General features: G+C 40.5%; 1 long non-coding RNA gene and 1 pseudogene across 1 annotated transcript in view; one reads left to right on the top strand and one right to left on the bottom strand.

Annotated features, from left to right (window-relative positions):
- LOC117979719 (uncharacterized) overlaps positions 1 to 19,609 on the bottom strand; it is a 124,791-nt gene that overhangs the window by 80,926 nt on the left and 24,256 nt on the right. The gene's annotated exons all lie outside the window — the stretch shown is intronic.
- Positions 7,991 to 9,993, top strand: LOC100980666 (vesicle transport through interaction with t-SNAREs homolog 1B-like; annotated as a pseudogene).

Genomic DNA, 19,609 nt, shown 5'->3' on the forward strand with positions numbered 1-19,609 from the left:
TCTGCAGAAATGTAAGAGAATAAATTTACCTTGTTTCAAGCATACTGTGTATGGTAATTTGTTACAATGGCAATAGAAAATGAACACGTCAGAGGTTGGCAATGCTTTAGTCATCTGAGTAATTGTTTCTGGAGCTTAGGTAATCTATCCAGAGCAGAGCACTAGGAAGGGACAAGGCTCACACATAACCTAGGCTGACTGACTTACGATCCTGGGCTCATGGCCTCTTAGTCCACACTCCTCAGTTACGGTGCTGGTTAGGAAAGGCACGAGCACATTTGTTACATCTCAGCCTTGCTTGTCAGCTTAGGGGATGCTGGATTAGTCAGAGTTCTACAGAGAAGCAGAATCACTAAAGTGTGTACAGGTGTATGGACAGGATAGATAGAAAGATGATAGATGGATAGATAGATTAGATAGATAGATAGATAGATAGATAGATAGATAGATAGATAGATAGATATTGTGGAGGCTGGCAAGTCCAAAATCTGACAGGAGAGGCCTCTCAGGAAAGAGGTGCAGTTCAAATCCAAGGCAGTCTCCTGGACAAGCAGGAATTGCCGATGTAGATGAAGTCTACAGGCAGTATGCTGGGGAGTTCCCTCTTGCTCTGAGGTCAGCCTTTTGTTCTATTTAGGCTTTCAGTGGATTGGATGAGGCCCACCCACATTATGGAGGGCCATCTGCTGTACCCGAAGTCCACTGATTTAAGTGCAAATCTTATCCAAAAATACCCTCACAGAAACAACCAGAATAATGTTTGACCAAGTATCGGGACGCCCCATGGCCCAGCCAAGTTGACATATAAAATTAACCATTAACCATCACAGCTGCCAAGAAGGCATCTGCATCCATGAAGTGGTCCAACATTTTCCCAACAAAGCATTTGTCATTTAACTTTATGCTAGAGTCAGCTTAATGAATAGGACCTATACAAAAACATGTCATATCCATGAGAAGCTAAACTCTTCAAGAAAAATGCATGGCCAGAATTTATGACAGAATGGAGATTGTTCCACTCCTTTTTTCTCCTTCTCCACAAGTCAGTGCATCCAAAGCAGTTTATCTTTGCAGGACTCTCACTCTGCTGTACAATCTGGGAGCCATCCTCCTTAACCTTGATAGAGGAAAAGCATTGTCATTCACAATTCACTCCCTACCCACAATGGGAAGCTTAACTTCTCTGGTTTTCTTTCTCGCCTATTCTTTCTCTTCTCTTCCCCTCTCTCATCATCTCACTCGTCTCCTTCCTCCACATTTTTTTTTTTTTGAGACAGAGTCTCACTGTGTCACCCAGGTTGGAGTGCAGTGGTGCGATCATAGCTCACTGCAGCTTTGACCTCCCAGGCTCAAACAATCCTCCCAACTCAGCCTCCTGAGTAGCTGGGACTACAGGCATCCACCACCATACCCAGCGAAATTTTTTTTTTTTTTTTTTAGTAGAGATGGGGTGTCTCTATGTTGCTTAGGCTGGTCTCGAACTCCTGGGCTCAAGTGATCCTTCTGCCTCAACTTCCCCAAGTGTTAGAATTACAGGTGTGAGCCACTGCACCAGGTCTTTCCTCCACTTTCCTAATTCTTCATCCTTGTGCTTTTGTGAACTGGTTGGTGAAAATTTGGAAAAATCAAAAAAGTAAGTGCTATTCTACTCTGTCTCCAACTCCTGGCAACAATGCTGGAGATGGAGGAGATATAAAGTGAGTGTGAGATTGAGAGAGAACAACGAGAATCAATGAGAGATTCTGAATGTGTAAGTGTGTGTGTGTCAGCGTGTAACTGGTTAGAAACTCAATGGGGTTTTGAGGTGCTTTTATTTTGGTGTATATTTTAAGTGCAAGGGCAAATGCAGTAAGGTATAAAATGGGGCAGGTTGAAATGACAGGTGAAAGTGTAGACTTGACCTTTACTTGAAATTTACTTATTAAATCCCTACTTTGTGCGACAAGTTCACAATGTTGAGGATACCAAAATAAGCCACCTGGGCCCCTGTTTGGAAGGCACTCATCATCTCACACCAACCTTTGTGTCCTTTTTAATCCACTTGCACTCAGCCCACACAGTTGCGCATGATTCCATACCCTCCTTACGCAGGTTTCTCTCAGTTTCCTGTATGTCAGTCTGCTCCTGCTCCCAAAGACAGAAAAGGGAATGCTCTCACAAGGGAGCAGCAGGCTTCCAACTCCCTCTGTATTATCCCAGAGCACCTAAGTCCATGCAGAGGTGTTCAAGTTGATAGAAACCTACTGACTTGGACAAAACAATATCTTTCCCAGCCTGCAATAAGCCCTCCTTGATGAAGGCTGGTTTTTCATCTGGTTTCTTTCATGGTACAGGCTTTATTAACCAAATTTTAATAAGAGAAAACCAGCTTCGGGCAGCTGCTGGTGGTTTTCCTTTGCAATGTGTCCAACAGAATTGCACAGTGCCACAGCCTATGGTTGTCAACATTGTTGTCTCTGGATGTTCATAAGTGATAGGACTGCACAGCAGATTTCTGCTGGCTTTTCCACTGGGTGAGAGAAAGGGAAGCCCATGTCTGAGAAGGGGGTTTCTTAGAGCCCGGGAGTCACTCAGGCACTCAGCCCAGGGTCACCCTCATTAGGACGGTCTCATGATTCCATTGCTAAATCTGCTTTGGTTTGGCAAATAGAAATGTGGCCCTTTGAAGTATTTATCCCTACTAAGCAGGCTCCTAAAAACTTCATTCTCCTTTACCTGGTGACAGTGTCAATATTTCATTGGCACTTCTTAGTTAAATGCATTTTAGGGAGTGCTATGGCCCCTTTAATAAAATCTGCATGCCTGCCCCCCCTTTAAATGGCTATCTGGTAAAATGATTAGAAGAGAAGGAGATGAAATTATGAGATTTGGATTGCAGTGACTCAGAGAGTAGCAAGAGCAGCTCATTTAGAAGGGGAAAAAAACTTAACTGCAAAGGGTCAGGCTTGTACAATACCCCCATTCTAATCCTGCGGTGGCTGTGAAGTGATTCAGAGCTACTCTGACAAACGTAGGAACTTTCAAAGTCTGGGGAGTGAAATATTGTCTAATAATGAATCTTCCTTTTTTGATTAGTGTGGAACCTGTATGCTGCTTCCAGAGGCAGGACTCAGTTTTCTTATTCATTTTCACCACAGTTGGAATGGAAAAATTGAAATCATTGCTCTAATGGCAAGAAACATCTTATGGTGCTCAGAGCCAGCAGTCAGTACAGACAGGCACGGATGGGGGCGCCTTTTGCTCCTTTTTTGTATGAAAAGAGCTTCACTCCACTGAAATAGATGATTTTCTAGTGGAGGCTAACATTGTAATGACAACATACTCTGGTGGGTTTTCTTCTTTTTTCTTTATAAGGATTTCTCAGTTTTATGTCTGTAATTGACATCTATGGACCAGCCATAACGATGTATTCCTCAGTCTAAGGTGAGGGACTTTTGAGAGGTCCAGGAGATTCCAATTGGTTTGTGGAAACTCGAGCTGCAGAACTCCAAGAAGTAGGAGGAGGGTGGGAGAGACAAGCAGGGCCTTTATCTAGGGAAGGTCAGCAAAACTTTTGAATTTCTGTATTTCTCCTAAAGGTGAAAAATGAGGAAAGAAAATTGAAGGGGAGAAGGGAGACATGAAATAAAAAGAATTAATGAGGATTGAGCCCCTTATGTGCCAGCCCAGTTAGAGGTGCTTTACCCACATTACTGCATTTAATCCTCACAACGGAGTGAGGCAAATCTGTTGCCTCTCCAGGAGTCACTTTCCTCACCTTCCATCCCTCCTGTCCCAGCCCATGTCACATGATAACAGTTAAATGCTAGAGACCCACTTTGCCTTCATGTTAACAAATGACCAAGGGACCCAGTTCTGACTATGGGACATAACACTAAGTCTGTTGGGGGGATTTGGAAAACAGTTTTCCTTCAAGACGAAAAAAAAAAAAACAAGCACACATGAGAAGAGCTCTCTTGTCACCTGAGCTGCTCCCGGCTTCCTACATAGCAATGCAATTGTCTGAGGACCCAGTACTTGGAGCTGCAGCAGCCATCTTGCAAGTAAGAGACCAAAAGTTTTCATGTGAGGACGGTGGAATGGAGGATGAAAAAAGCTTCATTCATTCTTCATGACATTATTGAGACCACTGATTCAGCCCTAGAACCACCTACTTCTGGATGTCTTTTTTGTGTGAGATAATAAAGCTCATTATTTCAGTCACTTTTAGCCAGATATTCTACCTGCTTGCAGTCAAAAGCATTCTAATAGACACAATATGACCATTTCCACTTTACTAAATTTGTTTCATCCAACGAACCAAGAAAATTAATTCACTGACCACTACAGTAGAAGCAAAAGATAGTTGCTTTATAATCTCTCTGAAATAATATCTGTACAGTCCTTTAGTTTTTAGCTTACTACATTTCCTCCTCACTGTCCTTCACGTATAGATAACACATGATGGTCATGAAATGACCATGTACCACAGATGGTAACCTTATTTCCTATTATTTCTTGTGACATAGGTGCTAAAAGCTTAATCCCAATCATCAACCACTGGCCTTAGAATTTGGCCAACACCTTTCTCCATCGAGAAGTTAGAGACAGATAGAAGTTTAGACACTAGTATTGTGAGGCCAATCTAACCTATGAACCTTTGATTATGACTCCTACCATGATGATGATGATATCAGGTTCACAGTTTGGGACAATTCTGCAGAACAAGAAGGATGTTGCTCAAAATGGTTCTTAGCAAAATCATCAGTCACATTTAAGCTTTTAGTCACAGATATAACATATTACACACCATATGACATTTTCAAAAAGACGAAAGAAGAAGATTAGTGGTTGCCAGAGGTTCAAGGAAGGAGGAGGATGTGACAATAAAGAGAGATGACATGCAGGAGTTTTTTGGGAGTGATAGAACTGTTCTGTATCCTGATTGCGGCAGCAGTTACGTGAATCTATGCATGTTTATTCCTTGAACTGTATACCAAAAAGAAGTCAATTTTACTGTAAGATTTTTAAAAATAAAAGTAAATTCATTCCATAAAACCTGACTCCTAGCCATTTGTTAATTAGTCCAAATTGATTTATTTTTTTCCTTCAATTGTTAGCAAGAAAGAAGGGAATAATATAGTTAGTTACTGCTAGGCTTAAGAATACAGTAGACAGGTCAGGGAAGGAAAATATCTAGGTTTGATTGCTGCAATTGACAAGTGTTTGGATTCACCAAGAGGCATGGAAGAGAATAGGGTTTCATGAAACAAAACTATAACTTTTAAATTGCTGGGGCCTCTTCCGATAACTTGTTGGGCTGGGAATTAAAGCCATTTCCTAGTTATAAAAGCTCAGTGAAACAAGATATACACTGAGCCTGACTCCCTGTGGTTAGCCTGAAAGATGGTGTCATTTTCTTGTGGGCAACAGCTATAAAAGCGCTTCCTGCATTATAACCCAAAATGCTAGAATTTCAAAATAATGATCACCTGCAACTCTCAAACAAACAAAACCATTAATGATTTCCAAAACAATGAATAGATAAAATGTGCAGTATTTCTTAGAGGACAAAATAATATTACATTGATTATGCTACTTAAATTTTCAATAATCCCTACAATCTGATTTTTGCTTTTAAGAATTTACATTCTTCTTGAAAGCAGATTTGAATTCAAAATTTTTATATTATTCAGTCAAACAAATTCTTCCCAGAGAAATAAAAGAAACTGTAATTTTAAGTACTTTTCAGCTACTGAGACAAGATAAAATATCCAGAGGATACAAAATATTTTATATGTACTTCCTGCATTTGTAGAGACCCTCGTCCTTCAATACTTGTGAAATGGTGATTGGGTCAACAGCAAAGAGTTCTTGAGGTAAATTCTGCAATTCTATACGACATAATTCAAATGTATCCATTTGTCAAAATCAACTCTCTGCATTTTCAGACAAAATTCAGTTAATGTCAAATTGAGGCAAGTGCTAAACCTCGGCAATTTAAAGTTTGAAAAATATTCCCAGCCAGATGTGGTAGCTTACACCTGTAATCCCAGCACTTTGGGAGGCCAAGGCAGGCGGATCACTTGAGGCCAAGATTTCAAGACCAGCCTGGGCAACATAGCGAAATCCCATCTCTACTAAAAATACAAAAAATTAGCTGGAAGTGATGGCACACACCAGTAATCCCAGCTACTCGGGAGGCTGAGGCAGGGGAATTGCTTAAATCCAGGAGGTGGAGGTCTCAAGAAAAAAAAAAAAGAAAGAAAGAAAGAAAGAAGAGAAGAGGAAAAGAAAAAAGAAAAGAAAGGAAAATAAAAGAATTATACAAACTATGTGACCTTGAAGAAGTTATTTCTCATTAAACCACAGTTTTAAAAGGTAACAACAGCACAGTACAATAGTCCTCCTTATCTGCATGGCACGTGTTCCAAAACCCCCACTGGATGTCTGAGACCACAGACAGTACCAGACCCAATTGCTGTCATTTGGAACACGTTTCAGTTCATGTCTTCCACCCACAAATTTAATGCCTTTTCCATCTTAGGTAAGCACTTATCACATACTGTGGCCATAACTTTTGCAGTCTGAGGTGCATCAGCAAAACTAGCACATATTTCTCTTTCTTTTTTCATGACAAAAATGGATAAAATTCTTACTGTGGATCTTAGCAACCTCAGCATACTATTTTTGTTTGTTTGTTTCCTTATTTAGTTGAGAACGTTCAGCTTTTCATTTAAGGCAAATACTTTACGGCTTCTCTTTGCCATATCCAAATTGCCAGCCTCACTACTCTTGGACTTTGAGGTGATTATTAAGTAAAATAAGGGTTACTTGAACACAAGCACTGTTGATACTGCGCCAGTCAGCCTGATAACCTAGAGGGCTCCAAGTCACTGTCACTAATGGGCGGGTAGTATGGTCAGCGTGGAGATGCTGGACAAAGTGATTGTTCACATCCCCAGCGGGATGGAGCAGGATGGCCCAAGATTTCATCACGCTACTTAAAATGGCCTGCATTTAAAACTTATGAATTATTTCTGGAATTTTTTATTAATATTTTCAGACCACAGTTGACCTCAGGTAACAGGAACCATGGAAATTGAAAACAACGGATGAAGGGGAACTATGATATCTGTCTCACAGAATTGCTAGAAAGGTGAGAAATGCACCCACAGCACTTAGTGTCAGAGTAAATGACATCTAGAAAGGGTTCAATACATACTAGCAATTATTACTTACCTGGATACTTTTCCATGACCTTTTGTAAACCATATTGCTTATAAATTGCACTAGAGATATCCATTTCATATCCCATTACCTCATACAATTTCAGTTGCTAGTCAAGCCCACATTTAATCCTATAATGACAAACAAATATGAAGTTCAGTTTTCTTTAAATAAAATCACATCACAAAAGAAGAATTATTACTAAAACAACTCAGCCTCTGGCAAGATATTTTACAGATTTTCATAGGCTTTTTCCAAGGTAAATTGGTAATTCTTCATCATAAAAGCAGTCACTATAGCAATACTTCAACTGACTCTTGCATGACTGAAAGAGACCTTGAAAATAAAATAGCAAAATAGCAACAATTAAAAAAAATCCAGCTGCCTATTAATGGTAAAGTTCATGTCTATTTCACGACTAATTCTACTCAAATAAATCCTCTGCCTCTGAAATATGACCAATGGTGAAGGAGAAAAAAGGCACTATCAACTGAATAAAAACGCAACTCACAGAATGGGAGAAAATATGCACAAATCATGTATCTGATAAAAGATTAATATCCAGAATATATTTTTTAAAATTCCTACAACTCAACAACAAAAACCAAAACACCCAGTTGAAAATGAGCAAAAGGACTTGAAAAAAATCTCCAAAGACGTACAAATGGCCAATAAACACATGAAAAGATGGTCAACATCTAATGATTAGAGAAATGCAAATCAAAACCACAATTAGATACAATTTCACACCAATTAGGATGACTTATTTAAAAAAATAATAATAACAACTTTTGGCAAAGATGTGGAGTAATTGCAGCCCTTGTTCATTGCTGGTAGGAATGTAAAATGGTGCAGCCACTAGGGAGAACAGTATAGCAGTTCCTCCAAAACTTGAAAATGGAACTACCATATTATTCAACAATTTCACCCCTAGGTATATACCTGCTCATGTTCACAGCAGCATTATTTACAATAGCTACAAGGTAGACACAACCCAAGTATCCACTGAGAGATGACTGGATCAACAAAATGGGGCATATACATACAAAGGTCTATAATTCAGCCTTAAAAAGGAAGGAAATTCTGACACATGCTACAACAACATGGATGAACCTTTAAAACATTATGCTGGCCGGGCGCGGTGGCTCACGCCTATAATCCCAGCACTTTGGGAGGCCGAGGTGGGTGGATCACGAGGTCAGGAGATCGAGACCATCCTGGCTAACACGGTGAAACCCCATCTCTACTAAAAAAAAAAAATACAAAAAATTAGCCGGGCGCGGTGGCGGGCGCCTGTAGTCCCAGCTACTTGGGAGGCTAAGGCAGGAGAACGGCGTGAACCCGGGAGGCGGAGCTTGCAGTCAGCAGATACCACGCCACTGCACTCCAGCCTGGGCAACAGAGCGAGACTCTGTCTCAAAAAAAAAAAAAGAAAAAAAAATTATGCTAAGTGAAATAAGCCAGTCACATAAAAAGAAATGCTATACAATGCCATTTATATGAGGTACCCTAAAATTCATGGCGAAAGAAAGTGGAACAGAGATGATTACCAGGGGCAGAGGAAGGGGAGAATGAGGAGTTGTTTAATGGATGTAAAGTTTCAGTTTTGCTAGCCGAAAAGAGTTTGAAGGTGGACGATGGTGATGGTTGTACAACCATGTGAATATACTTAATGCCACTGAACTCTACGCTTAAAAATGGTTAAAGCGGTCCTGGGCTGCGGTGGCACGGCGGTCGCCATGATGGTCACGGGGCTTGGCGGCTGACCCCCGGGCTAGGAGAGGGCCCAGCGCCCCGGATCTCGGTGGCCGCTGCTAGAGCGCGGCCTGTGCCATGGCCACCTTCACCGCCTCCTCAGAGCATTTCGAGAAGCTGTACGAGATCTTCCGCGGCCTCCATGAAGACCTACAAGGGGTGCCCGAGCGGCTGCTGGAGGCGGCGGGGACCGAAGAGAAGAAGAAGTTAATCAGGGATTTTGATGAAAAGCAACAGGAAGCAAATGAAACGTTGGCAGAGATGGAGGAGGAGCTACGTTATGCACCCCTGTCTTTCTGTAACCCCATGATGTCTAAGCTTCGAAACTACCAAAAGGACCTTGCCAAACTCCATCGGGAGGTGAGAAGCACACCTTTGACAGCCACACCTGGAGGCCGAGGAGACATGAAATATGGCATATATGCTGTAGAGACTGAGCATATGAATCGGCTTACAGTCTCAAAGGGCAACGCTTCCGCAAGGCACTGAAAGCCTGAAACAGGCCACCCAAAGTATTGAACATTCTCATCAGATTGCCACGGAGACTGACCAGATTGGCTCAGAAATCATAGAAGAGCTGGGAGAACAATGAGACCAGTTAGAACGCACCAAGAGTAGACTGGTAAACACAAGTGAAAACTTGGGCAACAGTCGAAAGATTCTCCGTTCAATGTCCAGAAAAGTGACAACCAACAAGCTGCTGCTTTCCATCATCATCTTACTGGAGCTTGCCATCCTGGGAGGCCTGGTTTACTACAAATTCTTTCGCAACCATTGAACGTCCTATAGGGAAGGGTTTGTGGACCAGAACTTTCACTTTTTGAACGCATGATGTTAGGGATGTGGATGGAATAAGCATATTGCTGCTGTGGGCTAACAGTTCAGGGATGCACTGTGTAGCCAGACTGTGGGAGGAGGGAGGAAAGACGGAAAGCCACTTAAATGCGAAGGAACAGCAACAAGACCAGTATGATATACCAAGGTAATAAATGCTGTTTATGACTTCTTTAAAAAAAAAAAAACGGTTGAAGTGGTAAATGTATGTACTTACCACTTTAACCATTTTTCAGTGTAGAGCTTAACCATTTACTACTACTTTAACCCCCCACAGACACTCAAGATCAATGTGCCATGCCTGGAGTTTGGAATGGCAGATATGAAAAGCCCTTTTTGAGTGGGTAATTACATGTGAACTAACCATGTGAACAAGCCAAATATCAGTAAAGAAGATGGCATGATGATTGCGGCAGCTGAAAGCTGCAGCATCTTCTAAAAAGTCTTGCTAGTTTCATTGGGAATGAATCGTCTCCCTATCAATGGAGAGTTTTATTAACTTGGGTTTATTGGGTTCGCTAAAATAGTCCCATTATTTAAGCACTCAAAAAGTTCTTCAGTCAGAGACATCTTATGTCACTACATCACCGAACAGAACTCTGTCAAGGATGCTCTGTAGATAACTTCTTAGCACAAGGAATTCATTCTCCTAAATACATGGGAGCCTCCACATGGCCCTTTAAAAGACACTGACCTCTTTGAAATTAGGACTGCAAGATCTAGTGAACTGAGGGCAACTCCCAGTTGCATGGATTCTTCTGAACTCTGGTTCTCAGAAAGACTAAATGAAGGAATCATCGGAAGACTCAAAATAGAATCTGTCACATACCAATCCTATGAGATAATGCGTGATCTTGCAGAGGCATTAAGAAGAAGGAAGACAGATAATCTGAGGCTGTGTTTAACGTGGTTTATTGGCTTCTATGGACTCAAAGACCGTGGAAACAATCTTCTTCTTCCATAAGAAGAATATATATATATTTGTTAAACTGAAAATAATGGTTAAATCCTAGGATCAGGACCACTAGAAGGAAGGAGTTCCTGACTCCCTGACTTCCTTCTGGCCAGATGAGATACCATCAGTCTCTCAGCCAATACAGAAACAGTCTGTATTTCAAGATGTTCATTTTTGACCTCTTTTGCATTGTCAGGGATTTTTAGATGGCCTATAGCTTCATGCAGGCTTCTTTGGCTCATACTAGTGAGAGTTTCCCATATTGACTAAGGTCAGTTTTTGACCTCTGGAATCCTCAATATGCTATCCTCAAGGCAACTGCCTTCTTCCTAGTGTCTTATAAATTAGCTGTGTATTTTCTGGGATCAACCATATCCTTGGAAAACTGACTGCAGCTCATCCAAGAAACTTGGCCCCTATATTTCTCTCTCCAGAGACAGCTGTGTGAAGATTTCAGGAGCAATAACTCAGACAAAGGGTCCTCAGTGGTCAGCAGAGCCCCAAATTTGGATAAGGTTTCACTTGAATATTCATTGGCTTTAGCAGTTTGGCAAAAGTAGGAAAGAACTCCTAATTCCATGGGGTTAAATATCCTCCCTGAAACTAAAATGGAAAAGATTAACTGACTCATGGAAAGGATTCTGTGATAAATCTGATGTCCTGGGGCCACTTTCCTAATAGCACCTCCTCTTCTCGTCACTCATCTCCCTTGTATGTCTCTTGAATAATATCACTCTCAAGGATTTAATAAAGATTTCTCTGTCAGCAGCCCAAGTCAAAGCCTCTAGAGAAGCTGGTATATTGTTTGAAAAATCCTGGTCCCTCAGTCCCGATGAAGTATAGGAATAAAGAGAATGTAAGGGAAAAGATGTCTACTGGGGGCAGCCTGAAGCCAATAGTATTGTGTGTTTAGAAAGGATTATGAGACATCAGACCAAGAGAGATATTTAAATAGACTAGGAGTTAGATGCTATTAGCAATTATTGTTAATTTGGTATGATAATCGTATTGTGGTTATAGTTGTATTTTTATATTTTTAAATTAGCAATAAATACAGGGATAACTAGTTTCAATGCATTCCACTTTATTGACATTAGCAGATATTGTGCTTTTTATAAATTGAAGTTTTGTGGCAACTCTGCATGGAGCAAGTCTATCAGTGTCATTTTTCCAACAGCATGTGCTCACTTCACGTCTCTGTGTCACCTTTTGGTAATTCTCACAATATTTCAAGCTTTTTCATTATTATTGTATCTGTTATGATGATCTGTAATCAGTGATTTTTGATGTGACTATTGTAGTTGCTTTGGGGCAATGCAAACCATGCCCATGTGACAGTGAACTTAATGAATAAATGTTGTGTATGTTCCATCTGCTCCACAAGTTGGCCATTCCCCCATCTCTCTCCCTCTTCTCAGGCCTCCCTATTCCCTGAGACATAACAATAATGAAGTTAGGCCAATTAATAACTCTACAGTGGCTTCTAAGTGTTCAAGTAAAAGGGAGAGTTATATGATTCTCACTTTAAATCAAAAGCTAGAAATGATTAAGCTTAGTGAGGAAGGCATATTGAAAGCAGAGATACACTGAAAGCTAGGCCTCTTGTGCCAGTTAGCCAAGTTGTGAATGCAAAGGAAAAGCTATTGAAGGAAATTAAAAGTGCTACTCTGGTGAACACATGAATGATAAGAAAATGTAACAGTCTTACTGCTGATAGGGAGAAAGTTTTAGTGGTCTCAATAGAAGATCAAACCAGCCACAACATTCCCTTAAGCCAAAACCTAATCCAGTGCAAGGTCCCAACTCTCTTCAATTCTGTGAAGGCTGAGAGAGGTGAGGAAGCTGCAGAAGAAAAGCTGGAAGCTAGCAGAGGTTGGTTCATGAAGTTTAAGGAAAGAAGCCACCAGGCATGGTGGCTCATGCCTGTAATCCCAGCACTTTGGGAGGCTGAGGCAGGCAGATTGCTTGAGCTCAGGAGTTTGAGACCAGTCTGGGAAACATGGCAAGACTTCTTTACAAAAAAATAAAAAATTAGCTGGATGTACTGGCACATGCCTGTAGTTCCAACCACTCAAGAGGCTGAGGTGGGAGGATGGCTTGAGCCCGGGAGGTGGAGGTTGCAGTGAGCCAAGATTGTGCCACTGCACTCCAGCCTGGGTGACAGAGCCCGACACTTGTCAAAAAAAGAAGGAAAGAAAGAAAGAGAGAGAGGAAACGAAGGAAGAAAGGAAGGAAGGAAGGAAGGAAGGAAGGAAGGAATGGAGGGAGGGAGGGAGGAAGAGAGGAAGAGAGAAAGAAAGGAAAGAGAGGAAAGGAAGGAAAGGAAGGAAAGGAAGGAAGAAAGGAAGAAAGGAAGAAAGAAAGAGGAAGGGGCCATCTCCAGAACATAAAAGTGCAAGGTGAAGCAGGAAGTGCTGATGTAGAAGCTGCAGCAAGTTATCCAGAAGATCTAGCTAAGATAATAGATGAGTGGCTACACTAAACAACAAATTTTCAGCATAGATAAAACAGCCTTCTATTGAAAGAAGACACTGTCTAGGACTTTCATAGGTAGAGAGGAGAAATCAATACCTAGTTTCAAAGTGTCAAAGGACTAGCTGGCTCTCTTGTTAAGGGCTAATGCAGCTGATGACTTTTTTTTTTTTTTTTTGAGATGGAGTCTCACTCATTTGCCCAGGCTGGAGTGCAGTGGCATGATCTTGGCTCACTGCAACCTCTGCCTCCTAGGTTCAAGTGATTCTCCTCCCTCAGCCTCCTGAGTAGCTGGGATTATAGGTGCCTGCCACCACACCCAACTAATTTTTGTATTTTTAGTAGAGATGGGGTTTTGCCATATTGGCCAGGCTGGTCTTGAACTCCTGACCTCAGGTGATCCACCTGCTTAAGTTGAAGCCAATATTCACTTATTATTCTGAAAATCTTAGTGCCTTTAAGAATTATCCCAAATCTATTCTGCTTGTGCTGTATAGATGAAACAAAAGGCCTACATGACAGCACCTCTGTTTACAGCATGGTTTACTGAATCTTTAAAGCCCGCTGTTGAGACGTACTCAGAAAAAAAAATCACTTTCAAAATGTTATTGCTCATTGACCAATGTTGCTGATCACCCAAGAGCTCCGATGGACATGTACAGAGATTAATGTTGTTTTCACGCCTGCTAACACAAACTCCATTCTGCAGTTCATGGATCAAGGAGTAATTTTGGCTCTCAAGTCTTATTATTTAGGAAATATATTTTGTGACCAGGCACAGTAGCTCATGCCTGTAATCCCAGCACTTTGGGATGTTGATATGAGCAGATTGTTTGAGCTCAGGAGTTCAAGACCAGCCTGGGCAATGTGGTGAAACCCTGTCTCTACTAAAAATACAAAAACTAGCTTGGTGTGGTTGCATGTACCTGTAGTCCCAGCTATTCGGAGGCTGAGGTGGGAGGATCGCCTGAACCCCAGAGGTCGAGGCTGCAGTGAGCAATGACGGTGCCACTGCATTCCAGCCTAAGTGATGGGAGTTAGACCCTGTCTCAAAAAAAAAAAAAAAAAAGAAAGAAATACATTTTGTAAGGCTATAGCTACCATAGATAGCGATTCCTCTGATGGATATGGACAAAGTAAATCGAAAGCCTTCTGGAAAGAATTCACCATTCTAGATGCCATTAAGAACATGTATGATTCATGCGAGAAGATTAAAATATCAGCCTTAACGGGAATTTGGAAGAAGTTGATTCCAGCTTTCACAGATGACTTCAGTGGAGGAAGTAACTGAAGGTGTGGTAAAAATAGCAAGAGAACTATAATTAGAAGTGGAATCTGAAGATGGAACTGAATTGCTGCAGTCTCATGATAAAACTTGAATGGATGATGAATTGCTTCCTATAGATGAGCAAAGACAGTGTTTCTTGAGATGGAATCTACTCCTGGTGAAGGTGCTGTTAACATTGTTGAAATGACAACAGAGAAGCTAAAATATTACCTACACTTAGTTGATAAAATAATAGCAGGATTTGAGAGGATTGACTCCAATTTTGAAAGAAGTTATACTGCGAGTAAAATGGTGTCAAACAGCATCACATGTTTCAGGGAAATCTTTCATGAAAGGAAGAGTTCATTGATGCAGCAAACTTCTTTGTCATCTTCTTTTCAAAAATTGTGACAGCTGCTGGGCACGGTGGCTCACGCCTGTAATCCCAGCACTTTGGGAGGTCGAGGCGGGCAGATCACGAGGTCAGGAGTTCAAGACCAGCCTGGCCAATATGGTGAAACCTGGTCTCTAGTAAAAATACAAAAACTAGTCGGGCGTGGTGGCACGCGCCTGTAGTCCCAGATACTTGGGAGGCTGAGGCAGAAGAATCGCTTGAACCTGGGAGGCAGAGGTTGCAGTGAGCAGAGATCACGCCACTGCACTCGAGACTAGGCAACACAGTGGGACTCTGTCTCAAAAAAAAAAAAAAATATGACAGCAACCCCAACCTTCAGCAACCACCACCCTGATCAGTCTTCAGCCACCGACATGGAGGCAAGACCCTCCACCAGCAAAAAGAGTATGACTTGCTGAAGGTTGAGATGATTGTTAGCATTTTTTTGCAATCAAGTATTTTTTAGTTAAGGTATATACATTTTTTTGACATTGTGCTATTGCATACCTAATAGATTACAGTATAGCACAAAAATAACTTTTATATGCAATGGGAAACCAAAAAAGGTGTGTGACTCATTTTATTGTAATATTTGCTTTATTACAGTGGTCTGGAACCAAATTTGTACTATTTCCAAGGTGTGCTTGTACTGAAATATATATGGGTGAAGTGATGATGTTTAGAATTTGCTTTACAAAATTCCAGCAGGCCGGGCACCATGGCTCATGCCTGTTATCCCACCACTTTGGGAGGCTGAGGAGGGTGGATTACTTGAGGTCAGGAGTTTGAGACCAGCCTGACCAACACAGTGAAACCCCGTCTCTGCCAAAAATACAAAAATTAGCCAGACGTGGTGGCAGGCACCTGTAATCCCAGCTGATTGAGAGGCTGAGGCAGGAGAATCACTTAAACCCAGGGAGCAGAGGTTGCAGTGAGCCGAGATTGCGCCACTGCACTTCAGCCTGGGCAACAGAGCAAGACTCCATCTCAAAAAAATAAATAAATAAAAATTCCAGCAAAAACAAAGAAATAAAGAAATGCTGATAGGGTAATTGATTAAATAAAATTGGTAAAATGTTGGGACTTTTTGAAGGTGGACTATTGTTACCTGGAGGTTCATTATACTGTTTCCCCCCCATTTTTGTATGTGTTTTAAATTTTCTATTAAAAAAAGTAGGAGGGAAAAGTTGGAGGAGAAGAGGGTGCCGGCAATGCTAGAGTCACTCAGTATTTCCCTTAGAAAAGAACAGCTTCACAAAAAGTAACTCAAAATGGATCGTAGACCTAAATGTAAAATGGAAAACTATAAAACTCACATAAGATAACAGAGGAAAAAATCTAAGTGATCTTGGGTTTAGTGGTGATAAGTTTTTAGACACAACATCAGATCATGATCCATGAAAAAAAATTGATAGTTGGACTTCATTACAATTTAAAACTGCTGTCCAGGCATAGTGGCTCATGCGGCTGAAGCGGGAGGATTATTTTAGCTCAGGAGTTTGAGACCAGCCTGGGCAACATGGTGAAATGCCATCTCAAAAAAAAAAAAAAAAAGGATGCTCAACATCATATGTCATTAGGGAATTTTAAATTAAAATAACAATGAGATGTGACTACATAACTCTTAGAATGGCTAAACAAAAACACTATGCGACCAGATGCTGGAGAGCATGCAGAGCAACAGGAACTCTCATTCATTGTTGGTCAGAATGCAAAATGTTATAACCCCTTTGGAAGACAGTTTGGCAGTTTCCTACAAAGCTAATCTTACCATACTACCCAGCAATTGTGCTCCTTGGTTGCCTAAATGAGTTGAAAACTTATGTCCACACAAAAACCTACACATGAATGTGTATAGCTGCTTTAGTTATAATTGCCAACACTTGGAAACACCAAGATGTCCTTCAATAGGTGAACTGATAAACTGTGGCACATTCATACAAAGGAATATTATTCATTCCATTTTTTCCAATTCAGTAATAAAAAGAAACACCCTATCAAGCCATGAAAAGACACAAAATAAGCTTAAATGCATATTGCTAAATGAAAGAAGCCAATCTGAATAGGCTGCATCCTGTGTAACTCCAACTATGTGACATTCTGGAAAAGACAAAACTATGGAGACAGTAAAAAGATTAGTGATTGCCAGGGCTTTGGGGGAGGGAAGAAAGATGAATAGGTACAGCATAGGGGACTCTTTAAGCAGTCTAGGAACCCCCAGGATTTTCCATTCAATTTTTCTATAAATCTAAAACTTCTCTAAAAAATAAAGTATATTAATTTAAAAAGAAAAAAAAAGCTGCTGGTAATGCCTGTCTGCATGAAGAAAGGGGCCAGGGACAGATTTGCCTCCTTTCAAAGCTGTACATTACGTGTATGGCTATTAAATGGGAATACATTAAAGGGTTTACAGCACAATGAAGTTTCTCAAAATTAGGTCCTAGAACTACGTCTATCAGAAGCAACTGAGTTGCTTGTTAAATGCAGATTCCCAGGCCCTGGGCCAGAGCTACCGAATCAAAGTCTCTAAGAACAAGGCCTGGAAATCTGCCTTTAGAATACCCCAGTGATTCCTATGCACCCATTAGTATACACTCTACCAATCTGCTCAACTGTTAGTCTTTTATTTTTGCACATATGGAGGAATAAAGAGAAAATGTCCATTAAATTCTTCTCAAATATATGTAATAAGACTATGAATAGAAGGGCTGAAGACGGAAAGGGTAGGATGGACACACCACAGGCTGTTGAACAACTGGCTTGGAGAAGCTTCTGAGCCTGAGTGGAGAAGGACAAGAACTAGAGGTGAGCTATTCACTCTCCACACCATGTGACAGCTAGGTTCATTTGAAACAGCAATTAAGCAATACAGAGGACCAAACAACATTGACTAAGTTGGAAAATAAAGACATATGAAAGAAAGTCTTTCAGAAAGTAAGTGCAAGGTGTTAGAAGTCATCTAGATTGAAGACAGAGAAAAAGTGACAAGAAATATTTCAACTGATTCTTAGGAAGGCTGCTCTGCAGAAGCAAAACAAAATAAACAAAACCAAAAAAGTAAGGAATGCCAAAAAAAAAAAAAAAAAAAAAAAGAGAGGGAAGATAAAAAGGAAACAAGGGGAAAAAACTGAAGGAGACACCCTGAAAAGGCAAAAGTTGAGCCTGATGGAAATAATGTATCAGAAATGACCAAGGCCAGGTGTGGTGGCTCACCCTTATAATCCCAGCACTTTGGGAGCCTGAGGTGGGAGGATTGCTTGAGCCCAGGAGTACAAAGCCGCGGTGAGCTATGGTCGATCACACCACTGCATTGCAGTCTGGGTGACACAGTGACACCCTGTCTCAAACAAACAAACAGAAAAGAAGTGAACCCAAGTAGAAGATAGCTCATGAGCTTTGAGTATATCATCAGTGATTTTCAGAAAGAACTGTGAAAACAGGCCAAAAATTTTTTTTTTCTAAAAACTAAAACATACACCCAAATAAACAAGAATATAAAAGACAAGCATTTTCCATCATAGATACTACATTCATATCTTTTGCAGATTATGGTTTTCTTTCCACTTAAATAACTATAATTGTAACCTGAGACTGAAGTAACAAAATAAAATGAAACTGCAGAGGGAGGGAGAATGAAATATTTTTCTCCTCATTGTGCTATATCCACTTGTATAACGAAGTCCTTTTATGTTTATACAATGCTTTATTATTGCTATTTTAGTACTTATAGCCAGATATGTACTGTCTCTTTCACTAGCCTGTGAACTATTTAAAGGCAGACTGGCTCTTATTTACCTCTGAGTTCTCTTTCTTGGGCACATAAAAGGTATTTTGTGAATATGTTTTGTTAATTAATTAATTAATTAAAACAGGACCTCAGAGTCACACTTTCTGATGGAAGTGGGGTTCTATAAATGAGGGCAACAGAGCAAAATCCCATCAACTTAAAGCAAGTTGAAGGGGAGACTGAGGCAGTAAGGAAGATTAGGGTCAGCAGCTGCAGAGAGTGAGGAGGAAGATGACAACTGGTCATTAGAGTTCCCAGCATTTCATCATTTTTGTCTGATAGCAGAACAGATCCAGAACTGTGCTTGGTCCGCTAATAACCATAGCCATTTTTAGTATAGAGTTTTCCCTTCCTCTCTTCTATCGAACATTTATCTTATTTGCACCGCTCCCCACCAAAGCAAACAAACAAACAAACAAACCATCTAGGGTAGAACTACTTAAAAGATTCCATAAAGTCAGGTGTAGAGAAGTTAGGCAGTAGACATAAAAAGAAATCAGATGAATTCTGTTCTAAGTGTTTAGGTAACTACATGCATAGGAAATGAGATTTGCATTTCAAATGAGTATATGTGCTGCTTGTTAAGTTTTCCTGGCCTGTGTTATAGCTTCTCCAGGTTCTATGAATTAGAATTTTGTTTCTGTTGTCTACAGAACTAAAGGGCATAATTAATATTTCTGCAAAACACTTAAGTAACATTAGAAAATTTTAATTTGACCTGTTTATTAGGCTTACTTTTACTTAGACTAACAAAGGCATAGTTTAATTAAGGCCACCCCAGAGGGTAACAGCAATCTGAAGGAAAGCTGCAAGTAGTGAAGTGAGATTCACAGTGTTATCTTCTAGTCATCTTTAGTTACTTTGAAAAAGACAAATACATTAGTAAAATAAAATTGGAAAATACTGTGCATTTGAAGACTTATGGTTTACCAAATT

This window comes from Pan paniscus, chromosome 2 (assembly GCF_029289425.2).
Source record: "Pan paniscus chromosome 2, NHGRI_mPanPan1-v2.0_pri, whole genome shotgun sequence".
Taxonomy (NCBI): Eukaryota; Metazoa; Chordata; class Mammalia; order Primates; family Hominidae; genus Pan; species Pan paniscus.